Below are 18348 nucleotides of genomic sequence, written 5' to 3'. Positions count from 1 at the left end.
CAAAGCCAGGCTGCTCTGCTATAGCTGGTGCCAGACCCAGTCCCTGGAAGGCAGGCCAGCCTGGATGGAGGGGGACGGGGTTCTTTCTCACACTCTGGGCAACAGTCTCTTCCCTGGTCTCATTTTCCTCCTTTCCTCCTTGGACCATTTCCTCTAACCAGGGCCTCCAGCACCACCATTAACTGGCGGGGCATTGACAGGTCAGCTCCAAGAGACCCGGGGCTCATTGTCTGTTTTGTTCCCTGCTGCGTCGTCTCAGGGGCCTAGAACGCTGCCTGGCCCATGGCAGCTGCTCAAGGAATATTTGTCCGGTGAATTGGTTGAAGGAGTTCTGTGACACTTGTGAAAATCCTCAGGGAGGGCCACCTTCTTCGAGATTCTCAAAGTAGGCACAACTGATCGATTTATGGGGGAAAAGACGGACTGATAGAATATACATCAGCAGGAGGGGCATGCCTGGCTTAACATTTCAAAAGTGACTCTCAAAGGTTCTGTGGCAAGAGGACATAGCAAAAGCCTTTTAGAGCCTGACCTGCCTGCCTTGAATATATGGGCGAGACGGGGATCACAGGGTAGAGGGGACTGTACCTTAATGACAATGGCTTGCTGTGTGCCAAGCACTGGGCTTTGCATGTAAACTCAGTGACTCCTCACAACGAGGAGGGGAAGGTGGTGCTATTCTCGTGTCTCTCTTTTACAGACGAGGAGATAGAAGCACACGGGAATGAAGTGACTTGCCCGAGGTCATACAGAGGGTAAAGCCCAATTTGAACCCAGGCCCAGGCCCAATCACCCTCATACCTCCTGCTCAGTCAGATCCTGAAGCTTTCTCCTGGGGACCTCTATCCTTCGGGGGTGGGCAGTTCTTGAAATACTGTAAATACATAGGCTTCCCCGTTTCCTGCTTTAGCAGATCCCAGGGTTCAGTCTCAAGATGGGCGCCTTGACATGCTGTCTGAAGACATGTGTCTTAGTTCTCCCCTGCAGGGAGCATCTCTACGATTCAGGGCTTCACTCTGATTCTGTGCTGGTTATCTTCATCTTGATAATAGGAACTAAAGGCCTATCCTCCTCTATCTTTTTTATTTTTTTAAATAACTTTATTTTATTTATTTATTTTGGGCTGCGTTGGGTCTTCGTTGCTGTGAGCGGGCTTTCTCGAGTTGAGGCGAGCGGGGGCTACTCTTTGTTGCGGTGCACAGGCTTCTCATTGCGGTGGCTTCTCTTGTTGCGGAGCACGGGCTCTAGGCACGCAGGCTTCAGTAGTTGCAGCATGTGGGCTCAGTAGTTGTGGCGCAAGGGCTTAGTTGCTCTGCGGCATGTAGGATCTTCCCAGACCAGGGATCAAACCCGCATCCCCTGCATTGGCAGGCAGATTCTTAACCAGTGTGCCACCAGGGAAGTCCCTATCCTCCTCTTTCAAAGAAAACCTACTACAGAAAATTTTAGGAACTCAGTCATTAAAGTGTAAATGCCCGATAAGAGTCTCTGGCTCCCCCTCACCCTGGGGGTACTTGCTGCTGGTGGAAGCTTGGTCAGGAGTCAATGGGAAGCATGGCGGGGCTGGGGCGGGGGGAGCAGGTGTGTTTAGGAGCATTGTTAAAACTGTTAAAATTACACCTAGAAGTGGCCTGTCAGCCCCCTCCACCCATGAAGTGCTCTCTGTAGGACAAGCAAAGCGTTGTAATGGGGTGGGGGTGGGGGCGCAGAGAGGCCGTTAAAGGACGCTGGGGACTTTTCATGGTGGCTCCTCTGTATAGCAGAGAGTAGGAAAAGGTTAACCGCATGGTGGGTATTCTGAATCCCCTGCGGTTTCCTTGCAGGCTGCTCTGCCTCTTCCCGGCTTGGCCAGATCCCAAAGGGTGGGGTCCCTCCCTAATCTTGATTCTGGTTGTTTCTAGGGTTGCAGCAGTGGGGGTGGCGGTTACAATGCGGGTTGGCCCCCAAGCAGAGGCGGGAGTGGTGGGGTGGTGATGCGTAAGGCCCTGGAGGCTCAGCTCTTGAAACACACCAGTGCTCATGACAAAGACAGAAAGTGACACTGAATGAGCACTTACTGTATACTGTGGGCCAGGCTCCATGCTACGCCCTTTACACATTAACTCACGTATTCCACACAACAAGCCAATGAGGGAAGTGGTATGACTCCCATTGTATAACTGAGGGAACTGGCATCAGTAAAGAGGCTGAGCCGTAGGGCTGCAGGCCGCTAAGATGTGCGTGGTGACAGAGTGGCTGGAGGGTCACAGGGATAGCTGGACAGTGGCTGATGCTAAATTAAACCCAGTGTGGGCACTCAGGCCACGGACAGATAAGGAGAGGCCAGACTTCTGTGGAGTTGACCCTCATGCAGATTCCGCGATAGCCTTTTGTGATAGAATGAATTCACATGAGTCTGGAGATCTGTCTGGCTTCTGGCCTCCGTGGCCGTGAAGAGGAAAGCACATTACCATTTCTGGCCTAGGATTTGGGATCAGATCCAGCAATACTGATTCCTTCAGTATACCCACTTGCAAGGTAACCTGGTTTCTATCTCCTGCTTCCGTGAAGAGAGGTGGTGAACAGGTAAGGATCAGCTCAGAATAAGAAGGGAAGAGGCAGAGGTTTAACAGGCAGCCTTGAGTCACAATTGTGAGTTCTGATTGTGCCCCCTTATTAAACCTGTGGGCTCTTGGGCAAATTACCTCACTATCCTGAGCCTCAGTGTCCTCATCTGTAAAATGGGGATAATGAAATTATCTCCCCTCAGGGTGGTTGTGAGGAGTGAATGGGGTGGGCGGCAGGTAGAAAACACATAACACAGAGCCCGGCTGGCACTTAATAAACCCTCATAAATGTTAGCTATTATGTTTATTGTTTTTGTGTGCATTTTCTCTCCCAGATTACTTGAGGATCATATCCAAAATTTAAAGAGCAAAATAAAATAGAATGAGATGGTTGGACTAGACCACCTCTCATCTCTCCTGACTCAGGAACTATTTCACAGTAAAATATAATTTTACAAACCCCCATGAGAATTATTTGGGCTATATCATAATTTTCTATGGTCCATGAAAAAGGAAGTGTTTTTAAGTCAAAGGTACTATTTTTTTTTAATTAATTAATTTATTTATTTTTGGCTAGGTTGGGTTTTTGTTGCAGTGAGCAGGGGCTACTCTGTGTTGGGTTACGCGGGCTTCTCGTTGCTGTGGCTTTTCTCGTTGCGGAGCGCAGGCTGTAGGTGTGTGGGCTCAGTAGTTGTGGCTCACGGGCTGAGTTGCTCTGTGGCATGTGAGGTCTTCCCGGACCAGGGCATGAACCTGTGTCCCCTGCATTGGTAGGCAGACTCTTAACCACTGCGCCACCAGGGAAGCCCCCTAAATCAAATGTACTATTTTTAATAAGTGTATTATTTCCAAAATTTCCCCAACATTTATTTTATTTAAATTATATGCATAATATATAAAAACAAATTCTGACTTCTCCCCACTTTACAGTGGCATATGTGCTTGATTTGCTTTAAATTCATGACAGAAGAAAATGCATGTTTGCTGAACAAATTTTAAAGTGATGTTTTATGGGGGACCAAATAGACATTAAAATAGAATGAAACATGGGCTTCCCTGGTGGCACAGTGGTTGAGAGTCCGCCTGCCGATGCAGGGGACGCGGGTTCGTGCCCTGGTCCGGGAGGATCCCACTTGCCGCGGAGCGGCTAGGCCCGTGAGCCATGGCCACTGAGCCTGCGCGTCCGGAGCTTGTGCTCCGCAACGGGAGAGGCCACAACAGTGAGAGGCCCGCGTACCGCAAAAATAAAAAATAAAATAAAAAAATAAGTTGGGGGTTTGCATTCTTGCATTTGATGCTTATAAGTCTGATTTGTAGGGCTTCCCTGGTGGCACAGTGGTTAAGAATCCGCCTGCCAATGCAGGGGATGCGGGTTTGATCCCTGGCCTGGGAAGATTCCACGTGTCGCGGAGCAACAAAGCCCGTGCGCCACAACTACTGAGCCCACGTGCCACAACTACTGAAGCCTGCACGCCTAGAGTCCGTGCTCTGCAACAAAGAGAAGCTACCAAAAAAAAAAGAGAAGCTACCACAATGAGAAGCCCGCGCACCACAACGAAGAGTAGCCCCCGCTCACCGCAACTAGAGAAAGCCCGCACGCAGCAACAAAGACCCAACACAGCCAAAAATAAACAAATTTTTAAAAAATCTGATTTGTACTTTAAAAGAGAACTTTAGGGCTTCCCTGGTGGCACAGTGGTTGGGAGTCCGCCTGCCGATGCAGGGGACACAGGTTCGTGCCTCGGCCTGGGAAGATCCCACATGCCGCGGAGCGGCTGGGCCCGTGAGCCATGGCCGCTGAGCCTGTGCGTCCGGAGCCTGTACTCCCCAACGGGAGAGGCCACAACAGTGAGAGGCCCGCGTACCGCAAAAAAAAAAAAAAAAAAAAAACAGAAAAAGAGAACTTTATGTTTGTTGTATGGTAAGATAAAATAGCTCTCAGGTCCCTATTTGCAAGCACCTCTCTGCATATGTCTTGCAGGTATAGCTTACCTTTATGTCCAACACAGGGAAAGAAAGAGTACATATTATTTTCTCTTTTTAACAATCTTTGAAATTTTGTAACTCACAAGAATTTTTATGACAAGCTATATAAGGAGTTTGAGCAGATAAATGCAAATGATAAATCTTGAGACTTATCTGCAGAGGAGTCATCATCTTCCTTCTCCTATTTGCTTGTGTATTCGACCTCAGAGTTACCTTTAATTCCTTTCTTTAATCATTGGTTCATTAAAGGTATAAATTAAACAACATAAGATTAAGAATAAGACCAAAGTAAAACCTTGTATCAGCCAAAGCCACTCCAGTGGCCAAATGATGAACAGCCTGGTTGGGGGTCATGAAGTTATTGTTTGTTTGATCACCACTAACTGCTGCTTTTGATTCTTCCATTTATTTTATTTTATTAAAAAAAATTTTTTTGGCTGTGCTATGTGGCCTGCAGGATCTTAGTTCCCCAACCAGGGATCGAACCCAGGACCCTGACAGTGAGAGTGCCAAGTCTTAACCACTGGACCACCAGGAAATTCCCGATTCCCGTGTATCTTAAGAAGCTCTCACCCTGAGAAAAATAACTTTTAAATGGCAAAATAATTATTCGCTAATTTTTCAAAAAATGGAAACATTCCAATAATGTGAACCTTCTGGAACACCTTCTTCCCTGTTGGGAAGAGCTGGCGGAAAGTAGTGGAAAGACAGACCCAGGCTTGACTCTTGTCTTTGCCATTTACCTGCTGTGTCTGAGCCTTGGTGGCCTCATCTGTCCAGTGGGTATTATGTGACAACTCAGAGAAGGTCCATGAAGCACCTCACTCCCCCCTGGTCCTCAGCATGCCCCCATCTCCTGCTTTTGGCTCCTTCAGATTCCCCAGGACCCAGGCAGATCCACGGAGACACATAAAGGATGGACTCACTGAACTCTGACAGAGGCAACACTGTGAATGCAGCTGTGATTCTCAAAGAGGAACTTGGGGTGGCCGTAACCCCCAGAGAGGAAGGCAGGGGGACTTTGGTGGGAGGGGCTGCTTCTGACTCACTGGGTGAGCAGATCAGGGGCCTCCCCTGTACGGGTGGGAGCAGGTGGGGGAGGGGAAGAGAAGCAGCAAAATGCACAGGACGCCCAACCCACCCATGTTGTCACTTCTGCCCGAGGTGCCACAAAACCCTCCCCATTTGGATACCCACAGCTTTCCTTCCCATGCCTGGGTCTAATGACACTGGGCTGGCTCCTCCCCACCTGACCTACCCCATGGATCTGCCCTGGTCTGCTATTTTCTTTCCTTTGGGGACTTTGCTGCATGGGGGTGGGGGCAGGACACACCCCATGCTCTGTGGAGCCTATCTCTCCAGGATATGGTGGCCATAGAGAATAATGGTCTTGTCCTTTTCTGCTGGAAGAGGGCTGACCCTGGAGCCCGCGTTGCACCTTACTGCTTATGAAGCACTTTCCACAACTGTTTTCCTGTTTGATTCTCACCACAATGTACCATGGTTCTGGGTTCAGACAGACCTGGGTTTGGGTCTCGGCTTTGCCATGTGACCAGCTGTGTGAACTTGAGCAAGGTCTGAAGCCCGTGTCAACTTCAGTTTCTCACCTCTCAAATGTGGGCAGTGATAGCATCTCCCCCACAGGCTGCTGTGAGGATTGAAAGAGGTTAAGTCTTCAGGGCTAGCAGAGCTCCAGCATGTCGTGCTAGAAAGCTGAGTAAATGTTAACTTCAGAAAATAAACAAGCACCCCTTTGAGACAGGTAGGTAATGCCACCATAGCTTCATATTTAGAGTTGAAGAGACTGAGGTTGAGAAAGGTCATGTGGCTCAGCCAGGGCCACCCGACGAATTGGTGAGGGAGACTTGGGTCTTCCACAGGATTCGGTGATTGACAGCACAAGCTTTGGAGCCCGCAGAGCAGGACCCAACACTGGCTCCTCTCTTCCTCGGCCATGTGACCTTGAGCGAGTACCCATTGCCTTTGAGCCTTGGTTTTCCTCCTCTGTAGGGTAGGGCAGCCTGTCTCCCTTCAGAGTGCCCTTGGTGTCTCCCGGCTCAGGGACTTTGCGCAAGGGTGGGGTGGAAAGCAGAAGCTGTTTGAAGACAGCCCTTCTTTCTGTCCTTTGTGAAAAACCTAAGAAGGTTAAGCTGGTGTCCCAGGCGGGTGGGGAGAGAAGAGCCTGCATCTGAGATCCAAAGCCAAGGAGAGAGGAGAGATGGCCCCACATAGGGAGGGGACCAGAGGTCATGGGTCCTTGAGTGTTGGGGACCTGGGCTCTGGCCTGGAAGTGCCTTGGGGAGGTGGTGGGACCTCTGGGGAAAGTTGCCAGGTGGCATACCCTGAGGGTGAACCCAAGACACAGGGGATTCGAGCCTTGGCAAAGAATCCGGGCTCCAGGAATGCCAGAGAAGAGGACAGGGCTGGACTTCAGAGGATCCAACCCCTTTGGACAAGGGGCATTCACCAAAGGAGAAGCCTGGGTGGCTTCTCTCACTCTGTGCTCTGCAGGTGACCCTAAGAGTTGATGTGTGATGCTTGAAGGCAGGGGTGGGGGCGGGGGAAGCTCCGTACACACTGAGGTTCAGTTACTGACCAGTTCAGGAGGATGGGGGCTCAGAGTCTTATTGAACGTGCTTTAATAAGAACGAATAGGGACTTCCCTGGTGGCGCAGTGGTTAAGAATCCGCCTGCCAACGCAGGGAACACAGGTTCGATCGCTGGTCCCGGGAGATCCCACATGCCGCGGAGCAACTAAGCCCCTGAGCCACAACTACTGAGCCTGCGCTCTAGAGGCCGTGAGCCACAACTACTGAAGCCTGCGCTCTAGAGCCCGCGCTCCACAACAAGAGAAGCCACTGCAGTGAGAAGCCCGCGCACCGCAACTGGAGAAAGCCCGCACGCAGCAACGAAGACCCAACGCAGCCAAACAAACACACAAACAAACAAAAGAACGAATCAAAGAACATTTTATGCACCTCTGAGAGCCTGAGGTAAGATTAATAGATGCAACAAGATGAGGAGGGAAGAAAAGAGACTGGCGCTGAGGGCTCTGCTCAGCTGAGCCGGGCTGCCATTTTCCCACCTTAACCTGACCTTAACCAGACAAAGGATAAAGGACATGCTTCACCGATAGAAATTGATGCTTGGCCCCAGGGCAGGTTAGGGGCCGTCTCGAGGTGAGCCAGGAGGCAGATGCAGAGCTGGGGCCAGTGTTGTCGGGTGCCACCTCCCGGGCCTCCCCAGATTCCTCCCCAGCCCATCCCCCACCTCAGTCCTGGTCTTTATGCCCCGAAGGTGTCTACATGCCACCCATTCCAGGGAAAAACAGCCCGCAGCCTCATTTCTCCTCATCTCTAATCCAGGGCCAGAGCAGATGGGGTGAAGATCAGAATCACCACCTCGGCCACCTGCTGAGCCCAGCACAGGTACCCATCCTAGTGCTGGCATCACCCCGTCAGCACTCGCACGAACCTGTGACTGATGGTCGGGCCCAGAGTCCTCAGAAGAGGAAGCTGAGTGGGAGAGAAGTGGAGTGATTTGTCTGAGGCCATAGGGCTACGAGAGGCTGCACTGGGGTTCGCACCTGGGCCCTGACCCCAGGGCACACCCATCAACACTACTGTTCGTTGAGTGGAACCTCCAGGGAAGTGGACCCCTAGCCTCCCGGGTCTAGTGTGGACTAGATAGACTACACTACATTACCGAGCTGCCCCAACTGGGCAAGCTGCGTCTCTCTGTGCCTCCGTTTCCCCACCTGTAAAACAAAGGCCAGGACTCACCAGATGGTCTCTTCCAGCCTTAGTCTTTTGGGTTTTTTTTTTTTCCCGGCCCACCCTCTGCTGTTTAGGCCTGTACCTTGTAAGGCAGGAGAGCCAAGTGGTTGAAGAGTGGGCCGTGGAGCCAGAATGCCTAAGTTCAAGGCCAGCGCTCTCATTTAACACCCATGTGACTTCAGGTAAATCGCGGAGCCCCCATCTGTAAAGCGGGGAATGATTTAGACCGTCGCGAGGATTAAATAAACATGAAGGGCCCTTAGAGCAGCACCTGGCACACAGAGGGGCTCTCTGTGGGCTGTGATCATCACCTTGTGTCCTGACTTTGGCGGACATGAATGCTGAGAGCTGATTCTCGTCCTGTCCAAGGGTGGGGACTGCACCAGCCCTCAGCCTTCCAGGGGTTGGTCCTCAAAAACCTCGGGAGTCCTCTACAACATCAATCCCCTGGCCCCAGGCAGGCCCACCCAGCTTCTTACAACCCTGGAGGGAAGGGATAAGGTAAGAACACAGGTTTTCCAGAATGAGGAAGAAGCCCAAAATAAGACAACAGAAAGAGCTACTCACGGTTGTCCCCTGGCTGAGCTCCCTGACCCAGCTGGATGTTGAGTCCTGGCAGCTGTGTGTCTAAGGCCCAGCCCTGGGTCCCCGTCAGAGCTCCTGCTGCCCTCAAACCAATTTTCTCTTACTTTTGCTTTCTCACAGATGGGTGAGTGTGGGGAGCTCTGGCCTTCCGTCCCCGTCACCACTTCCCCTCTGGGTACCCGGTGTCACAACGACCTTGCCCTTACAGTCGACTTGTTTCTCACGGGGATCTCTGGCCAGGGCCTAGGCCCTGGAGTCATGGGATTTGGGTTCCAACCCAGCCTAGCTGTTATGATCTTGAGCAATTCACTCAACCTCCCTAAACCTTAGTTTCTTCATCTGTAAAATGGGGATAATGCACCCATTTTTTTTTTTTTTTACACAGATCACCTAAAAGGACATTCCATTCTAATGCTCTTCCCCACCAGACTAGAGCTTTGAAATCCAAATGCCTACAGGCACCAGGCAGGTAACATAAATGGGTGAAGGATGCTGGTAGGGGGCAATAAGGAGTGGTGGGGACTGCAGGGGAAAAGGGGAACACATCTCTCAGCTCCAGGCAAGCCTTGCTACTTGGGAGTGCAGGCCCGATTGCTAGATGTTCCAAGCATTTGGAAGATGTACCACATTGTTCAACAGATACTAGAAAACCTGACTTATGTAGTGGCTTCCAATTTTAGAATGTTGACCATCAAGTCAAATCTTCTAAAAATGCGAAGTGGGTCAGATCAAACACCATTTTCAGTTTATGTTTGCTGGACCATGGGATCCCTGAGGGCAGGGAGTGTGTAGCCAACGCCCAGTCCGACACCTGATACAGTTCAAACTATTCTCACACCTGTTATCAGCTAGAATATTTAATGAGAATCTACTTCTCCTTAGGGATACAAAGATGAGTACGATAAAGTTCTCACCCCCTAGGGTAATGGCCTTTAATTATGTCATCAGATCTTTTCACCTAATGCACCGCCCCCCCCCCCCCATACACACACATCCCAGACCCCAAGAGATAGATCTGGGCCAGTAATTCTCAAGAAGGGAGATTTTACCCCCGAGGTGGAGTTACTAGATTCAGCAAGTAAAAATATAGGACGGTAATATTTGAGACATACATATACTAAAAAATTATTTGTTGTTTATCTGAAATTGATATTTAGCTGGCCATTCTATATTTTATCTAGCAACTCCACCCAGAGGGGACCTCTGGCAATATCTGAAGATGTCACACCGGGAGGGGATCCTACTGACACCTAGTGGGTGGAAGTCAAGAATGCCACCAAACATTCTACCGTGAGCAGGACACAGGAATTATCCAGCTCACAATGTCAATAACACGGAGGTGGAGAAACGGCTCTAGACCCAGCCCAGGTCCCTTTCTGAGCAAACCCCACTCTGGGAGGCCTTTCGTTTGATGACAAGTCTTTTGGGGGAGCACTCTTGTGCTCTTCCTAAGAGCAAGTAATTGACGTAAGGATGGGAAGAGACCCTGGGATGCTAAGAAAGAAGGAAAAGGAGACAGGAGGTAGCTGGGGTGTGGGGGCCACCTGCAACCTACATCAGACTTCTGTCTGGACCGGAATTGGAGAACACCAAGGTTGAGCTGGCAAAGATCCAGCAGACGCTTCCATGACACTGACTCCCGGATCCCTGGTTTTGAGGAAACCTCATCATGAAGAAGAAGGGGGAGGTTGCCCCCAAAGCCTGCTCTCCATCGCAGCCCGGAGAGTGGAATGGCAGGCTGAATGCATGAATGAGGAATAAATGAATGAAGGAAGGAAGAAAAGAAGGAAGCTACTTAAAGGCTAAGGTGGAAAGAACACTGGGAATCTGGGTTCTAGTGTGGTTCTGCCACTGCCTGGCTGTGTTACTTCCTTTGTCTGGCCTCGATTTCCCCACTTCTAAAATGATAGGTGCTTCTATAACTTCCACGTGTATCAGAATCACCCAAAGGGCTTGTTACAACACAGATTGCTGGCCCACCCCGCCCCAAGTTTCTGACTAAAGTATTCTGGGGTGGGGCCTGAGAATCTGAATTCCTAACAAGTTCCCAGGTGATGCTGTTGGTCCTTGGACACACCTTGGGCAGCACTGGACAACGTGATGGATAAGGGCCCTTCTTGCTTGGTCGGTCCAGATCTCCAAGTCCTCTGGCTATCGTGGGCAGGGCTGAGGGGGCCCACACAAGAAGGCTGTTCTGCTTTTCCCCAGGGAGGGCTAGGTGCCCCTGCAGGGGAGGGTCCAGGAGTCGCTCTTTTGAGTTCCTAGTGGACAGCTTCCCCCAGCCCTTGTTCTGTGAGACACTGCCGCCTACTGGATGCATCTGTCCATAGTTGGGCCCAGAGCACTGCCATATTTGGGGCCTGATTGAAGGAGGAACCTTCCTGGGTCGGGTCTTTCCTACCAAGCTTCAGGGAAGCTGCCTTGGTAACTTCTAGGCCATCTGACTCTTTCAGAGGACTCAGTTTCCAGTATACAGGGCACCTGAATTGACCTGGGAAAATGAAAATGAAATGCTCTGGCAAGCTTATGGAATAACATCTTTTCACCAAACCGTTGCTATTTTTCTGCTTTAAAAATACCTGACGTACAATTATCTTAATCTACTAAATGCAGATATTGGTGGTGATATTTACACGGAAAAGGATTTGTGTATCTTTGCAAAGTTTTACTACTAGCACCCTTTTAGGTGGTTGCATAATGCATGCTTAAGTCATGGTGATTCACTTACCAAATTGGGCCCCCCAAAAACAAAAACACACACACAAAATAGCAATGATGGCAAGCCTGTGCTGAGACACTCTTGTACATTTAGTGGGAATATAAGCTGAGAGTAAATAGAACTAGGTTCTCCAGTGTGGTGGGTGGTTTGAGTGCAGTCTCTGGGATTGGGCTAGCCTTAGGTTTACATTCTGGTTTGGGGAGAATCTACAGTTGCTCAGACAAAACACTTTCTCTTTTTTTTGGTCTCAATTTCTTCATCCAGGAATGAGGAACTAGGTCCCCGTCAATGTTTCTCAAACTTTAACTTCATCAGACTCTCCAGGAGAATTTATTAAAGTACAGAGATGCTGTACAGATGGCCAATAGGCACGTGAAAGATGCTCATCATTGCTAATTATTAGAGAAATGCAAATCAAAACTACAGTGAGGCACCACCTCACACCTGTCAGAATGGCCATCATTAAGAAGTCTGCAAATAACAAATGCTGGAGATGGTGTGGAGAAAAGGGAGCCCTCCTACACTGTTGGTGGGAATGTAAGTTGGAGCAGCCATTATGGAAAACGGTAAGGAGGTTCCTCAAAAACTAAAAATGGAGTTACCATATGATCCAGCAATCTCACTCCTGGGCATATATCCGGACAAAGCTATAATTTAAAAAGATATATGCGCCCCTATATTTATAGCAGCACTATTGACAATAGCCAAGACATGGAAACAACCTAAATGTCCATCAACAGAGGAATGGATAAAAAAGATGTAGTACATAGGTACAATGGAATATTATTCAGCCATAAAAAAAAGAACAAAATAATGCCATTTGCAGCAACGTGGATGCAACTAGAGATTATCATACTATGTGAAGTAAGTCAGAAAGAAAAAGACAAATACCGAATGATATCACTTATATAGAGAATCTAAAATATGACACAAATGAACCTATCTACAAAGCAGAAACAGACTCACAGACAGAGAGAACAGACTTGTGGATGCCAAGGGGGAGGGAGGGTGGGGAGGGATGGACTGGGAGTTTGGGATTAGTGGATGCAAACTATTACATGTAGAATGGATGGACAACAATGTCCTACTGCACAGGGAACTATATTCAATGTCCTGGGATAAGCCATAGTGGAAAAGAATATAAAAAAGAATGTGTATATCTTTATACAAACACACACACACACACACACACACACACACACACAACTGAGTCACTTTGCCATACAGCAGAAATTAACACAACGTTGTAAATCAACTATACTTCAGCTGAAAGAGCCCTCGCCATGTCTCAGGAGGTTGACACAAAGGAGGTTTTGCCTCTCGGCTCTGCTGATTGTTCCTTGAAGGAATGAGCTCAAGTGGCCAAACCATATGACTTTTCAAGAGCTACCCCAAATCTGGAATTCCTTGATTTTTTTAATCAAACATGTGTTTAAACAAAAAACACATCTTCAGCCCGGATCTATCCTGCGGGCCTCCAGTTTGCAACCTCTGCCTAAGGACCCTTCTGGCTCTGCACTGCTGTGTTGTCCCATCCTCTCCCTCTCCGGCCCTCCCAGTGAGGATAGCTGGGAATTTCTCAGAGATGAATGCACGCACATCCCCTCCCCAAAAGGGTACCTATTCTTCCCTTTTCCAAGGTGTTGCCTTTGTACGTCAAAAGAAGGGGACATGTGACTCCGCATCCACTCACAGCTACCTCTGAAATCCATCAGACCCCACCTTTGCTATTTGTTGGGCCTTTTTTTCTGATCATGAAATGAAACAGAAGTCACAATGTCCACATATGTGCAAGTTAAAAAAAAAGAGACAAGCAGAATAAGACGTGTGGCATACTACTATTTTTGTAGATTAGAAAACACCCACACACAGAAAACAAGACAACATATTTTACAAGGATACATTTAAAGTCAAGGTTATTTGGTGACCAAAGAGGTACCGCATAGAGGTTACCTGTAGTGGAGGGGGAGGGGCAGAGGGGAGCGCAGGAGGAAGGGCGATAAAAGAAATTCAGTACATCAATGAATCAGTTACCTGCGAGGAGGGTACCCTAGACTGGAGGGGGCTACTTAAGACAGTAAACTCACCCAAGGGGCCCCCCTAAAAGTGTAATAATTCTCATTGCAGACATTTGGGAAATTTAAAATGTATGTGAGGGAGAAGACAAAAATGCCTGCCTCGGATCCCTCCGCAGGGAACCAGAGAGCCACTGCTAGCTTTTTGATCTTTTTTTCTCGGCTGCCGCAAGCCCAGGCCAGAGGTGCTGAAGGCCTCAGCATGCTTATGGGAGCCTTGGGGACGGAGGAGAGAGGACGGCTAAAAAGATGAATTAGAGGGTGGATCAACAGAACCTGAATCTGGAGCCAAACTTTGAGCTCTGGTGCCCAGGCCAAGCATGTGGATATTTCCATTGGCTCTTTGCCCTGGGGGCAGAGCCCCAGCCGCAGCGGGAAACAATCAGCTCTATAAATAACAGCGTCGGCAGGGGCTGAGAGCAGATCTGAGCCTGCTAGGCTCAGGGACCTGAGAGAGTTTAATAATAGCCTCCTGTCTCACCATTGGGCTCAGACAGCAGTGCAAACAGGCAGATAACATCTGGGCTCCCAATCAGAACCTGTGGCAGGCACCTTCAGTAGCAGAGTACTGGTTTTGGATTTTCCAACTGGGTCTGGCCATGAGAAGCAGTGCAGGGCAGTGGTTAAGCACCTGGGCTCTGAAACAGATGGACCTGGGCGTCCATTCCCAGTTCCGCCACTGAACAGCTGTGTGACCTTGATCAAGTTACTTAATTTCCTTGAACTTCAGTTTTCCCTTGTACTAATACTACCTAGCAACTAAATGCAAAAAATGGAAAGCACCATATAAATATCAGGGACAACTGTAAACACGAGATTAATAAGACAGATATAGATGCCGTCACTAAGACTCTCTCCCTGACCAAACTAGACAGGCTCCCCTGAGTCTCCTTTTCAACTAGGCCTTGATGTTGGCCCCTGTCCTGCCTTAGGCCTGCCCAACCCAGTCTTAGCAAAGAAGGCTACCAAGTCATCCTCCCCTCCCATCATTGATATCTTTTCAAATTCCTCATCCGCCAACTTTGTTTTGTTTTTTGGCCACGTGGCATGTAGGAGCTTAATTCCCTGACCAGGGACCTGCAGCGGAAGTGCAGAGTTTTAACCGCTGGACCACCAGGAAAGTTCCCTCATCCCCCAACTTTGATGTCTCAGTCCTTGGCCTGCCTTTAGCAAGAATCCCCCTACCCTCAATATCTCTTCTTAGTAACTTTCAACCCACTGGCACCCTCACCCTGCTCCTTGGCTTTAAATCCCCAGCTGCCTTTGCTGTATTTGGAGTTGAGCCCCATCTCTCTTCCCTATTGCAATAGTCCTATCGCAGTATTCCTGAACAAAGTTTTCCTTACCATTTTAACAATTGTCAGAATAATTTTTCTTCAATGTCCCCAATCAGAACAAAAAATTTTAAAGTTAACCCAAGAGAAAACCAACGTCGGGCAGTAAATTCTACATTCCCATTATAAACTTCATACTATCCCAGTACCTGGCACAAATGCCCAACCCATGGTGGGCGCTCAACAAGTATGTGTTGAATGAAAAAATGGGGAGTGTCCCCGGGGAGGGAAAAATAATGGGAGCCATAGTGCTTAAGAGCTGAGTTCTGGGCTTCCCTGGTGGCGCAGTGGTTGAAAATCTGCCTGCCAATGCAGAGGACACGGGTTCGAGCCCTGGTCCAGGAAGATCCCACATGCCACGGAGCAACTGGGCCCGTGAGCCACAACTACTGAGCCTGCGCATCTGGAGCCTGTGCTCCGCAACAAGAGAGGCCGTGATAGTGAGAGGCCTGCGTACCACGATGAAGAGTGGCCCCTGCTTGCCACAACTAGAGAAAGCCCTCGCACAGAAACGAAGACCCAACACAGCCAAAAAAAATAATAATGATAATTATATATATATATATATATATATATATACATTAAAGAGCTGAGTTCTATCTGCTCCCTTAGCTCAGGGGGTGGCATGCTTTGTGGAAGAGAACCAGCATTCAAGAGATCTGTGTCCGGTCCCCAGGGCTGCCCTAGCTCTCTCTATGAGCCCCAGTCCCCTCATGTGTGAAATGAACAGGCTGGTTTAGTAAAAGTTTAAAAAAAATTTTTTTTTACTGTTATCCATGAAAAATTCATTTTACATTATGACCCAGTATATTTCTAATATTTACACTCATCCATAAAAAAGAATGAAATAATGCCATTTGCAGCAACATGGATGGTCCTAGAGATTGTCATGCTGAGTGAAGTAAGTCAGACAGAGAAAAACAAATATCATATGATATCGTTTATATATGGTATCTAAAAAAAAATGTTACAGATGAACCTATTTACAAAACAGAAATAGAGTCACAGATGTAGAAAACAAACTTATGGTTACCAGGGGGGAAAGGGGGAGAAGGGATAAATTGGGAGATTGGGATCGACATATACACACTACTATATATAAAATAGATAACTAATAAAGACCTAGTGTACATCACAGGGAACTCTTTTTTTTTTTAATGGAATAACTTTCATTTATTGAGCTTTTTAAAAAAACATCTTTATTGGAGTATAATTGCTTTACAATGGTGTGCTAGTTTCTGCTTTACAACAGAGTGTATCAGCTATACATATACATGTATCCCCACATCCCCTCCCTATTGCGTCTCCCTCCCACCCTCCCTATCCCACCCCTCTAGGTGGTCACAAAGCACGGAGCTGAGCTGATCTCCCTGTGCTATGCGGCTGCTTCCCACTAGCTATCTATTTTACATTTGGTAGTGTACACATGTCCATGCCACTCTCGCACTTCCTCAGCACAGGGAACTCTTCACAGTACTCTGTAATTACCTCCATGGGAAAAGAATCTAAAAAATAGTGGATATATGTATATGCATAACTGATTCACTTTGCCGTACAGCAGAAAGTAACAAACATTGTAAATCAACTATACTCCGATAAAAATTAATTTAAAAAGAAAGATTAGCATCCAGGACACAATACAACATTGACCCAGGTGTCCTTCCTCCCCCTCCCCCATATCTTTTAGTTTTGTGGGTCTTTCCAAGGGAAATAAAAGTGAATCATACAAGATCATCTTAAATTGATTTCGTCACTTCTCTCAGGACTTTTGTCTCCTGCTCTGGCGAAGAGCTTATGAATTACGAGCTGTGTGGCGCTGAGGCTATGCCAACGTCCCGTGAGGTTGTTGAACATGCATAGTGTGCCCCTCTTCTCTGAATTACTTGAAACACAGATCCAAGTGATTACCATATCTAATATTTCCTTCACATGCTCTGTGATGGAGTTTGCTGGTCAAAACATCATTATTTCTTTGTTGGACACTTTGAGATTTGACATCTAAGTCTTTGAGATATTCCAAGTTTTCCATTAGCTTTTGTGGCAAGCATTAGTAAAGAAGGAATATTGTACTTAAGTAGCAATTTAATTACTTAAATAACCAACTATCTAAAAATAATAATAATAACATTTACATGCTATGAATAAAATTACAGCATCAATTTCATGTAACAGTAATAATCCTCTTTATTCTCTTCAAATCTACTCTGTTTTATTCTTTAAAATGTTATTTGTGGGCGTCTCTGGTGGCGCAGTGGTTGAGAGTCCGCCTGCCGATGCAGGGGACGCGACGCGGGTTCGCGCCCCGGTCCGGGAAGATCCCACATGCCGCGGAGCGCCTGGGCCTGTGAGCCATGGCCGCTGAGCCTGTGCGTCCGGAGCCTGTGCTCCCCATCGGGAGAGGCCACAGCAGTGAGAGGCCCACGTACCGCAAAAAAAATAATAATAATAATAAATAAAGTTATTTGTAGCCAAAAACATAATTTTTAATCACCCACAAATTGAAATTTGCAAACACTTGTTAGAGGGCCTCCTGTCCAGGTCTGGAATGCTGACCCGCCTGCATATCGCTGCCTATCGCTGCCTCTGCATCTTTGGTTACGCTGTCATCCCAGCCTGCAGCGCCCTCCCCGTCCTGCTTTTCTGTCTGATCCCGACTCCTTCCAGGCCTACCCAAACCCTTTCCCCTGTGGATCTTCCCTGCTAGGTCACAAGTCTCACGTCTCAATCTGTTGTTGTTTTTGTTTTTTTCTTGAATGGTTACATCTCTCAAATAGCTGGTAGGTATTTATTTGCCTACTTCTGTGTCTAGAACTGTGCTTGGGTCTATGGAGGAGTCCAAAAGGCACAAGACACAGCAAGACGTAGGGAACGGGAGGGCGGCAGCCTGAGTGGGGTGGGGGCGGTTTGATTAGCGGGCAATGTCCTGGAGGAGGGGGGAGGGCCCTCTTTTCACTTCCCAATTCAGAGAAATGCAGAGAGGGCACAGAGAGTTAAGGCTGAGGACAAAATGAGCCCAAAGGCAGGGGAGGAGCAGGAAGAACCTTGCTTTAAACAAAGAGGAGGCAGCGTCCAAGGCCTCCATGCAGGGTCAAGGGAAATGGGTCAGAGGTAGGCACTTCCTGATGCCTGACTGGCTGGGCCCCGTGACTGAGCAATCTATCTGAGGGTCAGCAAAGGTGGTTTCCACTCTGGACAGATTCCAAAGTGTCCAACTGGCGGACACTCCTGACTCAGAGTTGGCTCAAGAAGCTGTCGATAGGTTTATCTTGAACCTTCCAAGAAAAGAAAGTTGACTAAACTATTTCATGGTTTGTGTTTTTTTGTGTG

The 18348-nt window shown here is 48.2% G+C and overlaps 1 protein-coding gene across 5 annotated transcripts in view; it reads right to left on the bottom strand.

The window, feature by feature from the left end:
- The window catches only part of CNR2 (cannabinoid receptor 2), a 58777-nt gene that overhangs the window by 13186 nt on the left and 27243 nt on the right, over nucleotides 1-18348 (bottom strand). The window contains exon 1 of one of the 5 annotated variants that reach the window (XM_067014890.1): nucleotides 8876-8993. The exons of the other annotated variants lie outside the window; for them this stretch is intronic. The gene's annotated coding sequence lies outside the window, so the exon portion shown is untranslated. Of the gene's footprint in view, nucleotides 1-8875; nucleotides 8994-18348 lie in introns of those variants that run through there. 5 annotated transcript variants of the gene reach the window in all.

This window comes from Kogia breviceps, chromosome 1 (assembly GCF_026419965.1).
Source record: "Kogia breviceps isolate mKogBre1 chromosome 1, mKogBre1 haplotype 1, whole genome shotgun sequence".
NCBI lineage: Eukaryota > Metazoa > Chordata > Mammalia > Artiodactyla > Physeteridae > Kogia > Kogia breviceps.
Note: the sequence above shows the minus strand (reverse complement) of the source record. Positions and strands in the feature narration are given on the sequence as shown.